Source organism: Bombina bombina, chromosome 2 (assembly GCF_027579735.1).
Source record: "Bombina bombina isolate aBomBom1 chromosome 2, aBomBom1.pri, whole genome shotgun sequence".
NCBI classification, from domain to species: domain Eukaryota; kingdom Metazoa; phylum Chordata; class Amphibia; order Anura; family Bombinatoridae; genus Bombina; species Bombina bombina.
The window spans coordinates 192,287,527-192,306,148 of record NC_069500.1 but is presented as its reverse complement, the minus strand read 5'-3'; the positions used below and the strand labels follow the sequence as shown (position 1 = coordinate 192,306,148).

The following is an 18,622-nucleotide window of genomic DNA, read 5'->3' as shown; positions in this document are numbered from 1 at the left end:
AGAGAAGCATTTACAACCATTTGTGCCATAATTGCACAAGCTGTTTGTAAATGATTTCAGTGAGAAACCTAAAATTGTGAAAAATTTAACGTTTTTTTTAATTTGATCGCATTTGGCGGTGAAATGGTGGCATGAAATATACCAAAATGGGCCTAGATCAATACTTGGGGTTGTCTACTACACTACACTAAAGCTAAAATTACCCCAAAAAGCTCCCTACATGCTCCCTAATTAACCCCTTCACTGCTGGGCATAATACACGTGTGGTGCGCAGTGGCATTTAGTGGCATTCTAATTACCAAAAAGCAACACCAAAGCCATATAAGTCTGCTATTTCTGAACAAAGGGGATCCCAGAGAAGAATTTACAACCATTTGTGCCATAATTGCATAAGCTGTTTGTAAATAATTTCAGTGAGAATCCTAAAGTTTGTGAAAAAATTTGTGAAAAAGTGAACAATTTTTTTTATTTGATCGCATTTGGCGGTGAAATGGTGGCATGAAATATACCAAAATTGGCCTAGATCAATACTTTGGGATGTCTACTAAAAAAAAATATATACATGTCAATGGATATTCAGAGATTCCTGAAAGATATTAGTGTTCTAATGTAACTAGCGCTAATTTTGAAAAAAAAAAATGGTTTGGAAATAGCAAAGTGCTATTTGTATTTATGGCCCTATAACTTGCAAAAAAAGCAAAGAACATGTAAACATTGGGTATTTCTAAACTCAGGACAAAATTTAGAAACTATTTAGCATGGGTGTTTTTTGGTGGTTGTAGATGTGTAACAGATTTTGGGGGTCAAAGTTAGAAAAAGTGTATTTTTTTTCAATTTTTCCTCATATTTTATAAATTTTTTTATAGTAAATTATAAGATATGATGAAAATAATGGTATCTTTAGAAAGTCCATTTAATGGCGAGAAAAACGGTATATAATATGTGTGGGTACAGTAAATGAGTAAGAAGAGAATTACAGCTAAACACAAACACCGCAAAAATGTAAAAATAGCCTTGGTCCCAAACGGACAGAAAATGGAAAAGTGCTGCGGTCATTAAGGGGTTAATAGTGCTATAGCACTATTTAGTTTCCTCTATTTACACATAGCATATGCGCGTATGTCACTGAAACAGTAATAAGCTAGATATGTGCTTTTGGATTCTTTGTGAGGATCCAAATACAGAAGTAGGTGAATGCTTGTGTTTTTATTTGGGAGGTTGGTTGGGTGGTGGGTTTTACTGTTGGGGGACCTTTGTATTTTTTTAAAGGTAAAAGAGCTGTTTAACTTACAAAAGGCCTTTTTAAGGACTATCAGTAGTTTATTGTAGGCTAGGGGGTGTTTTTCTTTTGGGGCGGGCTTTTTTATTTTTTTAGGGCTATTAGATTAGGTGTAATTGTTTTTATTTTTGATAATTTTGTTTATTATTAGTATTATATTTATAATTTAGTGTTTATTATTTTTTGTAATTTTAGAATTTTTTTTAATTTTTTCTTAGTGTTAGTTTTTTTTAAATTTGTCACTTAGATTTTTTTAATTGGTAGTTTTTTTTTTTATTAGAATAGTAAGGTTAGGTTAATTTATAGTTTAATGTTAGGTTTAATTTTATTTCACATGTAAGTTTTTATTTATTTAAATATAGTTATATTGTAATTTTAATTTAAAGTTAGGGGGTGTTAGGTTTAGGGGTTAATAGTTTAATATAGTGTTTTGCGATGAGGGGGGTCAGCGGTTTAGTGGTTAATAGGTTTATTTAGTGGCGGAGATGTGGGAGGCCGGAGGTTTTAGGGTTAATAACTTTATTATAGTGTCAGCGATGTTGGGGAGCGGTGGAATAGGGGTTAATAGCTTTATTATAGCGGCGGTTATGTTGGGGAGCGGCGGAATAGGGGTTAATTATTTGTATTAGTGTCAGCAATGTCGGGAGCGGCAGATTAGGGGATAATACATTTATTTAATAGTCGCGATGTGGGTGGGCAGCAGATTAGGGGTTAAAGGTTTAATATAGTGTTTGCGATCCGGGAGGGTGGCGGTTTAGACGTTAACAGGTAGATTATGGGTGTTAGTGAACTTTGTAACACTTTAGTTATGAGTTTTGTGAAACATTTTTGTGGCGCAAAACTCATAACTACTGCTCTCAGATGGCGGTATGGATCGTGTCGGTATAGGCTGTAACGCAAGCTTTTTAGCCTCACCGCACAACCTGTAATACCGGCGCTATGAAAATCTCACGCAAAAACTTCATTTTTTTGAGTGAGAATGAACGTTGCGTTACAGGCTAAAATGCTTACGGTATAGCTAAACCGACACGACTTGCTGCGTTACTGCTTTTACACTGAAATTGCCATTTTGTCAGCATTAAAAGCCATAAGGCAAAACTCGTCATCTAGGTGACAGATAGATAATCCCTTTATTACCCATTTCCCAATTTTACATAACCAACACGATTATATTAATATACTTTTTATCTCTGTGATTACCTTGTATCTAAGCCTCTGCAGACTGCCCCCTTATTCTAGTTCTGCTGACAGACTTGTATTTTAGTCAATCAATGCTGATTTCAAAGTAACTCCACGGGAGAGAGCACAATGTTATCTATATGGCACACGTGAACAAGCACTGTCTAGCTGTAAAAACTGTCAAAATACAAAAATGAGATAAGAGGCGGCCTCCAAGGGCTTAGAAATTAGCATATGAGCCTACCTAGGTTTAGCTTTCAACAAAGAATAACAAGAGGACAAAAATAATTTGATGATCAAAGTAAATTGGTTGTTTAAAATTGCATGTCCTATCTGGACCAAGAAAGTTTAATTTTGACTAGACTAGTCTATCAAAGCAGCAATGCAATACAGAAACTTGGCTGAACACAACCGGTAATCCAATAACTAGAGGCATATGTGTGTAGCCACCAATCACTAGCTAGCTCCTGAACCCATTACCCACCTAGGTATTCTTCTCAACAAAGGAAGAGAACAAAGTATATTTGATATTATAAGTCCATGAAAGTTTCATTTTGAATTTCAGGTCCCTTAAAAGAATAAAAACAAAACACATTTTAGCTGCAGATTACAAAGGTTACATGGATTACATACCCAAATCTATTTGTGCAAATATTCTAGCAATGCTGTTCTCAGTCACACAGAAATATTTAAAGGAATGTAAAGGATCTGCAAAATTTCCACTGACTTGCACATAATGTGACACTGATTCAGCTCAGAGATGGCAAAAGCTTGTTTGTCAATACTTGTATGAACAATACAAAAAGATGAAAATATCTGTTATCCCAACATACGTTATCCAAAATCACTATTGTTATGATCTCACATTAAGCTTTATTTAGAAAATGCTACCCATTACAAAATATTACAAAAGGTTGATACGGCTATTGATTCTAAATAACAAGCCACACATTCTAGGAACCTGGAAAGATACTTGTATAAAGAATAATAAAAAATGTTGGGAACTATGAATAAAATTCTAGACATCAAAAAGGTAATATCACAGAAAGAAATCTACCCCTATCACATAAAGATTTGCGTTCCCCATTCCTTCTGTTTATAGATAAAACTTATTAGAAAATTGAAAATGTTACCAATGTTTTTAGTCTCTCTATTTTTAGATTGAAATTCCCGTTAAAATCCTTAAAGTGATGGTAAATCCAATCGTATAACAGACGCTAGGATTTCCCATCACTAAAAATCAAGTGATGTTTAAGTGATCATATATGTAAAAAAGGGTGCTAAACTCAGCGACTCCGGCCGCCCGCGGCACATCGCTCTCCTTCAATGAGGTGATGTTTGCACCTCTAAACCAATAGCCATGCGTGTCAACTGACAGCGTTCTGTATGCATGTACGGCTATTGGTTTAGAGGTGTGTCACCTCATTGGTAGAAGAGCGATGTGACGTGGGCAGTCGGAGCCGCTGAGTTTAGCGATGTGCAGCGGCACAATCAGGGTGAGTTTAGCACCATTTTTTACATATATCATCACTTAAACTCCACTTGATTTTTAGTGATGGTAAATCCTAGCATTTGTTATACGCTTGGATTTAGCATTACTTTAACCCTTTAAAAACAGTTGTAAAAGAACATGTAAACACATTAGCAAATAAATACTTGATATCCAAATTTATTTCTAGGAAAATTACTAATGCTTTAGCATAATATTTTTTATAACAATACATAGTCCTTGACCCTGTTCTTCTATTTTGAATTGGCAATAATTACTAACAGTACTAAACTAAACAAGAAAAACATAATTTATGCTTACCAGATAAATTCCTTTCCTTCCGGATAGGGAGAGTCCCCGGCTTCATTCCTTACTGTTGGGGAATTCAACACCTGGCCACCAGGAAAAGGCAAAAACACCCCAGCCAAAGGCTTAAATATCCCTCCCACTTCCTCATTACCCCAGTCATTCTGCCGAGGGAACAAGGAAAAGTAGGAGAAATATCAGGGTGCCAACAGAAAAAGATAGATAATAGGGGGCTGCCCTTAGACAAGAAAAAACTGGCAGGGCCTGTGGACTCTCCCTATCCGGAAGGAAAGTAATTTATCTGTTAAGCATAAATTATGTTTTCCATCCTAAGATAGGGAGAGTCCACGGCTTCATTCCTTACTGTTGTGAAAACTATACCCAAGCTCCAGAGGACACTGAATGAATAACGGGAGGGAACAAAAAAGGAAGAGGCGGACCCTATTCTGAGGGCACCACAGCCTGCAAAACTTTTATCCTGAAAGCTGCTTCAGCCGAAGCAAAAACATCAAACTAGTAAAAATTAGGAAAAGTATGTAAGGAGGACCAGGTAGCCGCCTTACAAATCTGATCCATAGAGGCCTCATTCTTAAAGGCCCAAGAGGAAGCCACTGCTCTAGTTGAATGAGCCGTTATCCTCTCAGGAGGATGATGTCCCGCTGTCTCATAAGCTAAGCGGATGACACTCCTTAACCAAAAAGATAGGGAGGTCGAAGTAGCCGTCTGCCCCTTACGTTTCCCCGAATAGACAAAAAACAAAGAGGAAGATTGTCTAAACTCCTAAGTAGCCTGAAGAAAGAACTTCAAGGCGCGAACCACATCCAAATGGTGAAGTAAACGTTCTTTCGATGAAGGATTAGGACACAATGAAGGAACCACAATCTCTTGATTGATGTTGCGATCTGACACAACCTTAGGAAGAAAACCTAATTTAGTACGTAAAACTGCCTTATCTGCATGAAAAATCAGATAAGGGAACTCACATTGTAAAGCAGAGGTCTCAGAAACTCTGCGCGCAGAGGCAATAGCCATTAAAAAGAGAACCTTCCAAGATAACAATTTAATGTCAACACACAAGTTTTTTTCTACTTTATCAGATACACTCGGATCCTTATATAACTGCATTTTTTTTGCTTACTATTTTTATATTTCCAACCCTACACTATAAAACTAGAAATAAGGAAATTACCAATCTTCATGAATCCGATAGATCATGCAATTTTACAAAACTTTACAATTTACTTATATTATCAGTCTTATCAAATTGGACACAGTCTTTATATATATCCTATGGAACATGTGCGCAAGCTCACACTTTATACTGGCTGATGACTCTCACATGATACAGCAGACAGGGAAACTGATTACATTTTTACATTTGTCAGAAAAAAAATGTAATGTTCACTTAAAATTCAGACCAAGGCGCCTAATCTCTAAAGCTCTCCTGATCAGAAGTTGAAGTTCACGCTGATCCTTGCAGGGGCTGCCATGGTAGAATTATTAAGTGGCAAGGTGGCTCCTTATAAAGTAATGGGGCTCGCTGGAAAGGGACACTTCACTCCATGGAGCAAAGTTAGCAGGGAGCAGGGGGGCACTTTAAAAATTAAATCCTGCAGCCAATACAAATTCCATTACGCTGCTTTCTGTGTTTATCATCTTTCAATCGCTTCTATTTATTAAATTATTTTGAGAAAAGCTTGCCACCTTCTAACTGGCGAGAAAAAAACTGAGATCTGCAGTGCAAACTTTTTGTACAGAACTTTTTTTCACTTTCACTTTTTTAGTGAAAATTTTTCTGCAGGTCATTTTTAAATAAAATAAAATTTAAATTAGGTTACTCTAGAGCACTAGCTCAATTGCAATGTGTTGATTAACTAGAGAATATAGTATCAATCAATGCATTTCACTCTGGCTGCACTGTGTTGAGGAAAACTTACACAGCGCAGCCAGAGCACATTGCTGTTTAGAGCAGTGCTGTAAAGCAAAAGCGCTAACAGTTCCTGCATATGTCCCATTCTTTCTGCAGACATGCCGCATTTTCTGCAATGACATCTCAGATCACAGCATGTTCTGCTTTGGGGTACACAATTACGCTGGAATTTGAGAGACAGTTTCATATACGCCCCTGGAAAGCCCATGTTCAGCCCATTTTTCGCAAAAACAACAGTTACGCTTTATATTTTGTTCCGTTTTTTCTGCACATCCAGAGTTTTAAATTATGATTTACACTGTGTATATTTAATACAATTTATTCCTGTGTGATTTACATACAAATTTAAAAATTTTGATAAAATACGATTTTTGGTGAACGCCTTAACAATACACTTTTTACCTGCATAAAAAGAATCTCACCAGCCCAGAGAGCTATAGAGAATTGGTAGCGTAATACAGCATATGCAGTATATATATATATATATATATATATATATATATATATATACTGTGTATGTATATATATATATATATATATATATATATACATACATAATATATATATATATATATATATATATATATATATATACAGTAGATATAAAAAGTCTGCACAACCCTGTTAAAATGTCATGTTTCTGTGATGTAAAAAATTGAGACAAAGATAAATCATTTCAGAACTTTTTCCACCTTTAATGTGACTTAGGTGGCGGCGGTGTAGGGAGCTCAGATTAGGGGGTAATACAGTTAATATAGGTGGCGGCGGGGTCCGGGAGCGGCAGTTTAGGGGTTAATACATTTATTGTTAGGAGTGAGAGGGGGGATTGCGGATAGAGGGGTATACGTGTCGGGCTATGTTTGGGAGGCGTGTTAGACAGTTACGGGATATTTTATATTTTAGTTAGTTTTTTTAGGCGGCTGCAGTTTCTAAAGTGCCGTAAGTCACTGGCAACTCCAGAAAATTGTACTTACGCTTATTTCTGGAAATCGCTAGTTTGTCCGACTTACGGCACTTTAGCAAATGTCGGCGCCGTATATGTGATAGCTCGCTGTGCAAGGTGAAATTACGGGCGACGCAGGTTTCCATGCTTGGCCGAAACATGCGCCGTATATCGGATCGCGCCCTTGACGTTTGTTTTTTAAAAAATTAAAGAATTAGCTTATTGGCCCTGAGTGGAACAAATCCACATGAGAAGGTTGCACATTACTGATTAAAATAATTGTATAAAATAAAAATTGGCCACAGATATAGCATAATTCAGGCACATATGTATAAGAGAAACATTGTTCCATCTGTGTTTGTGCAAATTATAAATGGTTTTGCCTCTTTCTCTGTTTGGAAAAAAGATTTAATTATTAGACTGGATCTGGGTGTGTAAAGGTGTCTACTAAATTAGCCATAGATACAGCCATATCAGTGATAATAAATCATGGATCTACCAGAATCCTAAAGTGTTTTTAAGCACAGGATATTGTGCTGTCTTCAGAAATTTAAAGGGACTATAAAACTCTCATTTTCTTAGTATGATGTGCAGGAGTTATGCTGGTCTCTTGAGACTGTTTATCTTATCACATTTGCTGTAGCACGGCTAACTACAGTAAATGGGTTATTAATTAAAGGGACGCTATATTCAAAATCAAACTTTCATGATTCAGATAGAACATTCAATTTTAAACAACTTTCTTATTTACTTACATTTTCAAAATTATTCCGTATTTTTATATGCACACTTGCAGCTCCTACTGAGCATGTGCAAGAGTGCACAATATTTATGTATATGCATTTTGTTATTGGCTGATGGCTGTCACATGATACAGGAGAGAGAATGGAATTAACCTTGAAATTTGCCATAAACAAAATACACTACTCATTTGAAATTCAAAGTAAGTGCTTTTAATTATGTTTTGTCTATTATACAATTTTACTTTTTTTTTAATGACCCTTTAACTGTTAAATGTAAGATAAAGAAATAGATTTTGCATTTTTTTTAATTTCAACATTTCTCTATGATTTTTATTAATGTCCCTTTAAAATAACCCTACCAACAGTTTGGATTTTAAAGACAACTAAGACATGATTTAAGAGGATGCAGCAGAGTTGAGTTAGAAATGGACCTAGCAGTAGGGTGACCATATTGCCGCTTTAAAAAGGGACACATATGAAAAATACATATGTCAGGGTTCTTATAGAAAACATTTCTTTAAACAGCCTTGAAAACAGCCCTGACATATGTATTTTTCATAAGCGTCCCTTTTTAAAGCGGCAATATGGTCACCCTACCTAGCAGTGAATTTGTGACAAGGAACCATTAGGTTCCCAGTGTGTTTGAAATTAACATGACAGGATCAGGTGTTCTTTATACAAGCGTATCATGGCTACGTGAGGATGTGACTACTATGGGGTGGCCATAGCAAATTTACCAATGTTTCTGCATTTCAATATATAATCTGAGTTTTTAAATGACAGTCATGGATTTGGAATATTTTGCTTTTATTTATTGTGGTGTCACTACTGATAGCAAAATGATTGAGGATTACACAGGGGTAAGTTCTTCATATTTGTCTATTGTGCAACAGTCTTTTTGTAAGAAATTGACATTGTAGTGAACAGATTACATACTCCAATCCGACAGAACATATAATTTCTGTTCTACTCACCATGGAACCCCAAAGGGGTTAAACACATAGGTAGCGTCCTGCTCTGGAGTGGTAAAAACTGTAGCTTCAGAACTGAACAAAGTTGGTGATTGGCGGGATCATGCAACTGAAGCTGCCAATTGGATAACGGTCTTTTCCAGGTCTGATTCACAAGCTCTCTGCAGATCCCAAGCGGGATATGTGTTTAACTATTTGTACCAAAGCAACTAGTGCAAAAAATGACATACTGTAACTAAATAAGAGCATTGTCATTTGTGCACTACAATGTGCCTTTAAACAGAGAAAAGTTATGATAGCTGAGATTTAAAGAAAAGCCGAGAGGAAAGTAATTTATGAATCGCTTGAAATTAGATCATGAGACCTCCCTTTGATATTATTTTACTTTCTATTAATTTTATTATGTACTAAACATTTCATTTACATACATTTGTTTTTATTACAATTTTTTTCTACAAATAATAGGAAATAATATAAAATTTAAGAGTAATAGTAGCAATTTAATATTTTTATATATTTAAAAAAAAAAGTTTATGACTTAGTTAAAGGGACATTCCGGTCAAAATTTAAATGCACATAGTTGAATTACATCTACGAATAGAAACATATTCACAATATACATGTATTAGTAAAAATGCTTTTAGCAAAAGTTATCACTGTTTTAGTTTTAATATTTCTCCCTGCATGTGCATATGAAGCATAGCTAGATATTTTCAGCGCACCAGCATTTTAAATACTGCAGCTGCTCAGAGCACAAGCGGGGCTTGTATCATGTCAGCAAACAAATTAAGTCATTAACAGATGGTACAAGCACCTTAAAAAACACACCAAATGCTGTGTTTAAAATGCTGGTGCACGGTGCATACTTAGATACACTTTTGAAACTACTATAGCTTTTATTAGAAGCAGTTATACTAATACATGTAAATTACAAAAATGCTTCTATTCAAAAAAGAAATGCATCCATGTGTAACCAATTTTGGCTGGATTGTCCCTTTAAATTGATGTAAGAAATTAGTTTGTATAAATGGTTTGAGTGTTGTAAATTATTTTAATCCCCTAACGACTGAGAACGCGCCAGGCACGTCCTACAAAAACCGGTCCCTAATGACCAAGGACGTGCTTGGCACATCCTCAGGGCTTTTAAATGCTGGAAGCGATCGTGATCGCTTCCAGGCGCTTTTAGGGTATTGCAGTGATGCCTCGATATTGAGGCATCCTGCAATACCCTTTTTGCCACCAATGCAGAGAGAGCCACTCAGTGGCCCTCTGTGCATCGGCCAGCGATGGTGCAGATCGTTTTTGGGTGGGAGCCATAGAACCCTACAAGCTACCTAATTAACCCCTAAACTGCTGGGCATAATACAAGTGTAGTGTGTAGCGGCATTTAGTGGCCTTCTAATTACCAAAAAACAATGCCAAAGACATATACGTCTGCAGAGAAGCATTTACAACCATTTGTGCCATAATTGCACAAGCTGTTTGTAAATAATTTTAGTGAGAAACCTAAAGTTTGTGAAAAAGTTAAAAAAAAAATTATTTGATCACATTTGCCGGTGAAATGGTGACATAAAATATACCAAAATGTGCCTAGATCAATACTTTGGGTTGTCTACTAAAAAAAATATATAAATGTGAAGGGTTATTCAGGGATTCCTGACAGATATCAGTGTTACAATGTAACTATAGCTAATTCTGGAGAGGAAAAAAAATGGTTTGGAAATAGCAAAGTGCTACTTGTATTTATTGCCCTATAACTTGCAGAAAAAAACAACAACATGTAAACATTGGGTATTTCTAAACTCAGGACAAAATTTAGAAACTATTTAGCGTTGGTGTTTTTTAGTGGTTGTAGATATGTAACAGATTTTGGGGGTCAAAGTTAGAAAAAGTGTGTTTTTTTTTCATTTTTTTTCATCATATTTTATCATTTATTTTATAGTAAGTTATAAGATATGATGAAAAAAATTGTATCTTTAGAAAGTCCATTTTATGGTGGAAAAACCGTATATTATATGTATGGGTACAGTAAATGAGTAAGAGAAAAATTACAGCTAAACACAAACACAGCAGAAATGTAAAAATAGCCCTGATCCTTAACGGTAAGAAAATTGAAAAATGGTCTGGTCACTAAGGGGTTAAATATGTCAGAAAAATAAAATAAACATTAGTTATAAAAAAAAGAGTAATAGTATGATTAGTATGAAAACATTAAACAAATAGACTTTGCCTATGTGGCACGAACAATTTTAGCACTCAAGCGATATTACTACTTTACTACAGACAAACTTGAATTTTACCATTTGGGAATTTTCATCTGGGAATCTTGACCTGGATCATGTAAAGCTATGACAATCACTAGAGGACTCTGCTGAAACCTTATCAGGCCTACCTCTAACCTATATGCATACACTCTATAGTAGGGGCCTACCTGCTGATCTTCCCCTAAATCTTTCCTTAACACTTTCCACTAGAAGTACCCACATTGCCTTTTAATAGCTTTTTTATGTATAATAAGATGAAATAGCCTTAAAGGGACAATCAACACCAAAAATGTTATTGTTTAAAAAGATAGATAATCCTTTTATTACCCATTTCCTAGTTTTGCACAGCCAACATGGCTATATTAACACCTTAACGACCGACGACATTCAGGGTACGTCCTACAAAAACGGTCGTTAACGACCAAGGACGTACCCTGTACGTCGTCGGGGGTTTCAAGCTGTGGAAGCGATCCTGATTGCTTCCAGCTGCTTTCAGGGTATTGCAGTGATGTCTCGATATTGAAGCATCGTGCAATACCCTTTACTAACCATCCGATGCAGAGAGTCCCTCTCTCTCAGCAATGGTGCCAAGCGTTGGTGGGTGGGAGCCATTGCAGAGAGGCGGGTGGCCGGCCATCGCTGGAGGATATCCGGCAGTGGGGGGCGGGATTGCATGCGGGGGCGCAGGGAGTACGCACAGGGGTGGGGATGCGCACGGGAGCGGGGGCGGGCGTGCGCACAGGAGCGGAGGCGGGCGCGCACACGGGGGCGGGTGGGATCGCTACACTATGGGACAAAGCGTAAAGGGAAGGAGGGAGAGAGGTGGGGGGAAATTTTATCTAAGGGATCTGGGAGGGGGTGGGGGGTAGGTTATTGAGGGGGGGCAGCTACACTACAGAAAAACTGTGTTTTTTATTTTATTTTTAAAAGCTAATTATATGGCAAACTGACAGCTGCCAGTACCCAAGATGGCAGCAAATAGGTAGCGGGGGAGGGTTAGAGAGCTGTTTGGGGGGGATCCTACAAGGCAGAATTAAAAATTTAAAAAAATAAAAATAAATAAATAAAGCCTATTTTAGTACTGGCAGACTTTCTGTCAGTACGTAAGATGGCGGGGACAATTGTGGGGTGGGGGAGGGAAGAGAGCTGTATGGGAGTGATCGGGGCTGGGATGTGTCAGGTGGGAGGCTGATCTCTACACTAAAGCTAAAATTAACCCTACAAGCTACCTAATTAACCCCTTCACTGCTGGGCATAATACACGTATGGTGCGCAGCAGCACTTATCGGCCTTCTAATTACCAAAAAGCAACGCCAAAGCCATATATGTCTGCTATTTCTGAACAAAGGGGATCCCAGAGAAGCATTTACAACCTTTTGTGCCATAATTGCACAAGCTGTTTGTAAATAATTTAAGTGAGAAACCTAAAGTTTGTGAAAAAGTGAATGATTTTTTTTTATTTGATTGCATTTGGCGGTGAAATGGTGGCATGAAATATACCAAAATGGGCGTAGAACAATACTTTGGGTTGTCTACTAAAAAAATATATATACATGTCAAGGGATATTCAGGGATTCCAGACAGATATCAGTGTTCCAATGTAACTCGCTAATTTTGAAAAACAAATGGTTTGGAAATAGCAAAGTGCTACTTGCACTTAATGCCCTATAACTTGTAAAAAAAAAAAAAAAAAGCAAAGAACATGTAAACATTGGGTATTTCTAAACTCAGGACAACATTTAGAAACTATTTAGCATGGTTGTTTTTTGGTGGTTGTAGATGTGTAATAGATTTTGTGGGTCAAAGTTAGAAAAAGTGTGTTTTTTTCAATTTGTTCATCATATTTTATATTTTTTTATAGTAAATTATAAGATATGATATAAATAATGGTATATGTAGAAAGTCCATTAAATGGCGAGAAATACGGTATATAATATGTGTGGGTACAGTAAATGAGTAAGAGGAAAATTACAGCTAAACACAAACACACCGCAGAAATGTAAAAATAGCCCTGGTCCTTAACGGTCAGAAAAAAATTAAAAAGTGCTCTGGTCACTAAGGGGTTAAAGAGACACTCAAGTCAAAATAAAATGTCATTATTCAGATAGAGCAGGCAATTATAAACATCTTTCCAATTTACTTCCATTTACAAAAAGTGCACAGTCTTTTTATAGTTACACTTGTTAAGTCCCCAGCTCCTACTGAGCATGTGCAAGATTTCACAGAATATACCTATATGCATTTGTGATTGGCTGATGGCTGTCACATGATGCAGTGGGAGTGAAAATAGACATAACTTTGAAATTTGTCATAAAAAAATCTACTACTCATTTGAAGTTCAAGGTAAGTGCTATTGCATTGTCTTTTTATTATGCATTTGTTGATTATGTAAATCTACTGTATTTACTGGTCCTTTCATATACATTTTACCTCCGTGATTTCCTTGTATCTAAGCATCTTTTGACAGCCCCGTGATCACATGGCTATTTATTTATTATCTATTGACTTGCATTTTAGCCAATTAGTGCTGTGTATAGATAACAGGAGAGAGCACAATGTTATCTATATGGCTCAAATGAACTAGCAGTCTCTTGTTGTGAAAAGTTAATTAAAAAGCATGTGATACGAGGCTGTCGTAGTGGCTTACAAACAGGCAGAAATTGAGAGGTTTAAATGTTATAAAGTATATTAATATAAAAATGTTAGTTGTGCAAAGCTGGGGAATGGGTAGTAAAGGCGTTATCTATCTTTTTAAACAATAACATTTTTTGTGTTGACTGTCCCTTTAACAAACAGTTAAACTAGGTGTGTGTTTCAATTATTATTTTTTTAAAGGCCTTGTGTGGAAATAAGGCTTTTCATTTTGTAAACAATGTCGATACTGTTATTTAGTATATTTATGTATTTTCCCTCCTTGCCTATTTTTCCTTATGTTTACCCCTATCTTCCCTCTACCTTGTTTACTTATAGGGACACTCAAGTCAAAATGAAATGTTTATGGTTCAGATGAAGCAGGCAATTTTAAAAAAAAATCTTTTTAATTTACTTATATTATCAAAATGTGCAAATTGTTTATATGTACACTTTCTGAGGCACCAGCCCATACTGAGCATGTGTAAGAGTTTGCTATATATACATATATGCATTTTGTTGATACCTATCACATGATACAGGGGGCAGGGAAAATAGAAGTAACTATAAAATCTGTCCAAAAGAAATCTACTACTCATTTGAAATTCAGACTAATTCTACTGTATTTAGTGCTCCTTTAAGCCTGTTGAGGTTCGAAGTTATTTACTATCTAGGTTAAAATTTGCCAGCAATACTCCATATACCATTCAGCATACCGTATATAAGCACCCCCCTTGTGGAGGACAGACTGTTTGTTAAAGGACCACTAAAAATAGTAGAATAGCATAATAAGTAAATGCATAATAAAAACACAATGCAAAAGCACTTAGTTTAAAATTCAAATGAGTAGTAGATTTCTTTCTGACAAATTTTATAGTAAGTTCTATTCTCCCTAACACTGCATCATGTGACAGCCATAAACCAATCACAAAATGCATATATGTATTTCCTGTGAATCTTGCACATGCTCAGTAGGTGCTAGTGCCTCAGAAAATGTGCATATAAAAAGACTGTGCACAATTAAATAATGGAAGTGAAATGAAAAGCTGTTTAAAATGGTGTGCTCGATCTCAATAATGGAAGTTTAATTTTGACTTAAGTGTCCCTTTAAAGTGATTGTAAACTTCAATGAATTAAAGCCCAGTATCAAAAACTAATCCTAAAAACAGGGGCACTTTAATGCATTTAAATTTACAAGGACGCTTATTTTTTAAAATACTTACCATTGCGTTATGGAAAACATAACACGGATCCTCTACCCGCATCTCCTGCTTTCTTTAGCATATGGATGACAAATCAGGCTTCCTCAAATTGTTGCGTGCCGAACGAGCTGTACGCCAAACGGGGCATGCAACAATTGGAGGAAGCAGAATTGGTCATCGATCTGCTAAAGAAAGCAGAAGATGCGGGCAGGGGATCTGCGTTATGTTTGTTTACCATAACGCAATGGTAAGCATTTTAAAAAATAAGCGTCATTGTAAACTTTAATGAATTAAAGTACCCCTGTTTTTAAGATTATTTTTTGATACTGGGCTTTAATTCATTACAATCACTTTAATGTGTTAATCTGGAAGACAGACTATAACAAGAGTTTAGTAGTGTAACCAATGTGTCTTTATCAACAACCTTGAAAACCTTGTTACTTTATTACTTTTTGCAATTTATTCCCTTCCATTTTAAAGATTGTATTTTATTTTTTTTATCAATAAAAAGTTGTTGTTTTTTTTTTTAAAAAAAAAGACAATTTGTTTAATTACTTACAGAAAATAAATAAAGCAAAGGGTAATCTAGAGTAATGTGAAAAACACCTTTAAACACCACAAAATAAATGTTTGTCTTGTTTCCTCTGATAAGGCCAATAAGGACAACTAAATCACTGTAGCATCTAGCAGGGTTAATCTACAGATGTCTGGAGTATGCTCTACCAAATCTAGTAGGAATTAGATAAAAAAAAGTTTCAAAGTTCAAGGGACATAAGTACAAAAGGAAATAGTTAAAGTGTTGGGGCATTCTATTATTGCATTATTATTTACATAGAAATATGCATTTAAATCCTGCAACCATAAAAGTTTAATTTTGAATTTCATATTGCTTAAAATTACAACAAAATAAATAATGAAAGGTACAAATGTTTTTTTCATACGCTTGAACAAACAATTCTGTGTTTGAGTTGTTGAATTAATTATAAATAATCATGGAGCACGGATTAAAAAAGTCATAAAACGTGTTAAAAGGGATTGCTTGGTGCAATAGCATCTTTTCTAATAAACAATTGTTTTCAGCGCAGGAACATGTTTTAAGGCTACAGAAAAGTAGTACAATTTCAAAAGCCTCTTTAATGAGTAATGAAAAGGATCTATAAGAAAGATAAATAATAAATATTGATTAGTATTTTAGGTAAAACTTTTCCTAAGGCTAAGGGGTCATAACTCCCTACACACATCCTTTTGCCAATTGAAACACAGATATAATAATGATGAAACGTGCATCTAATACTTTTCTTCTCTGTATTGGGTTTATTAAGTAATGGATTCTGAAGTTGTATGGTGCCTATCTTAGTAAGTGATTACTCATTTCATGTGTGTTTATATTTCATAATAATGTTCACTGGCCCTACAAGAGAGAAAAACCTCTAATTTAAACAAGTAGTGTCCCCCTGTTATGTAACATTCCTATATATAGAGTTGAAAACAAAAAATAATATGTGAACAATACAGCATTACCATTTTGCTTAGAAACTCAGTATAATACAGACACCAATACAAGTTTCAAAAATGTACACAAAATAGCACTAAAATATTAACAAATACATTTAAAATGTATTATGTATAAATGTAGGCTAAAGTAACACGGTCCAAAATCAGGTAGATTGATTTTTTTCTAAGGTGAAAACTTATTTTCTAAAACAAAATTGACATGAAATGTATTGTGATCTGTTTGAAATCTGAGTTTTAATAAATTGTTAAAAACATGATTTTATTTCGTTTTGTTTGCCTTATTGACATCAAATTCAAGCATTGTTTACATACAATATATCAAGTAATGATGGGTAACTGAAAAGTATATAATCATTTATATACAATAGTAAGAATAGTATAAAAGCAATTATATAACAAAACTATTGGTCTCTTTTATAGATGCCTAAGTAGCATAGAGATAAATGATAGATAGATAGATAGATAGATAGATAGATAGATAGATAGATAGATAGATAGATAGATAGATATAGATAGATGATAGACAGATAGATAGATAGATAGATTAGATAGATATTTGTAAGGGAGGACATAAAATCGTGAAACTGCAGAATTTTGTTTTCCAATGAATTTGGTGGGAGTAAAATAGAATAAACACCACATTGGAACATACAAAGCAAATGCTTTCTGCTAGAACTGCAAAAACCAACAAATGTATTTCTTATGCGATGATATTTACTATAAATAGCCTAACGTATGAAGACACCAAAACACCCATCCTTACTACTGAATTTATAATGCCATGATGCCATCTGACAAAACGGAGCTGATAGGCTTTACATTCAGAACCATCGTAGACAACAAAGACATGAACATTATAAGCTCATAATAAAATGGAAGATTCCAAACATGGCAGAAAAAACCTTTGTGAGAAACGGCCAACCTAGTGCCCAATTGCCCCATTTATTATGCGCACTTACCGTCGTGTTGTTTCCCACCTTATAGAATATAGCGGTATCCAATAGAATAAAGGTTTGCTGCGAGCTCTGGGATAAATTAGGGAGGAGTGATGCAGCCAGCTGATTACAATGCACTGAACTACACCCTATGAATGAGGCGAATGCACTCGTACAGCACAGCGTGCCCACCCACCATCACTTACCTTACCAAGTGCAGTCCTTCCTGGGAGCTGAATGACTTGCTCAGCACACACAGCAGCCAAGGTGATAATTCCTTTCCCTGAGCTGCTCTCTGCTGCTCCTGCCTCTCAATGACGTATCATTCCTTCACTAAGCCTTAAAGCTACACATATCTCTCCAGTGAGCAGTGTGTATGAGCTTTAAACATTTAATTATTGTCATAATTATTATTGTTAATTCTTCTTATTCTTATAATTAAAGTACAAGTTTATTTTTTAAAGAAGAAAAAAACAACAACATTTTGTTACTTCATAATTTAGCACACAGTGATAGTATATTTATCTATTATTTATAGTAATAAAAAAGCTTTTCAAAAAGTTTTTTTTTTCCAGTTACCAATATAACTCATATTCCTTAGATTTGTAAAGGGAAAACAATGATTTGCTAGTGGTTATTTATTGTAGCATACTCTATTTTAATTAGCTATATTATTCTTTATTGCAGCAATCAAGTACAGTACTATTAGTCTTGCAGGCTACATATTTTTATCTGTTTGAAGCTTAAACATTTTATATTATGACTGGACTAATATGGCTTTGTTTGTTTGTTTTCAACACAACAATAATCACTTTTTAAATGCAGGTAAACTTGTATTGGATGTCCATTTATAACAAAAAAACAATTCCTTGGAAACAAAGCTTTTGAAAATTAGATATAGTTTTAATACAATCCCTAACACGCTCCTCCCCCCAATTAACAGCTTATAAGACTTTTGGCTTTCAATTACAAGCTATTCCAGTGCATTAGAATAACCTCAGTATGAATTGGTAAAACCACTCAAATTAGAAATAGTAAAATCTTGGTAAAAAAAAAAAAAACAGGGATATTGAATGCTTTCTAAGGTAATTTTTGCTGTTGTTCACAGATCTTTATATTTATTAAAATAATTCATAAGTAAAACGTCAGCTAATTATTTTATTGTTTATGATAAGAGCCTAATATATTTGGAAGTTTTTTCATTTACACATACATATCAATTCATTAAGTGTGAA

The 18,622-nt window shown here is 35.1% G+C and overlaps 1 protein-coding gene across 2 annotated transcripts in view; it reads right to left on the bottom strand.

Annotated features, from left to right (window-relative positions):
* FAM169A (family with sequence similarity 169 member A) overlaps positions 1-17,608 on the bottom strand; it is a 329,491-nt gene extending 311,883 nt beyond the window's left edge. The window contains exon 1 of one of the 2 annotated variants that reach the window (XM_053701406.1): positions 17,594-17,608. The gene's annotated coding sequence lies outside the window, so the exon portion shown is untranslated. Of the gene's footprint in view, positions 1-17,411; positions 17,420-17,593 lie in introns of those variants that run through there. The other variant, XM_053701407.1, reaches the window with a different exon arrangement.
* Positions 17,609-18,622: the final 1,014 nt, after the last annotated feature.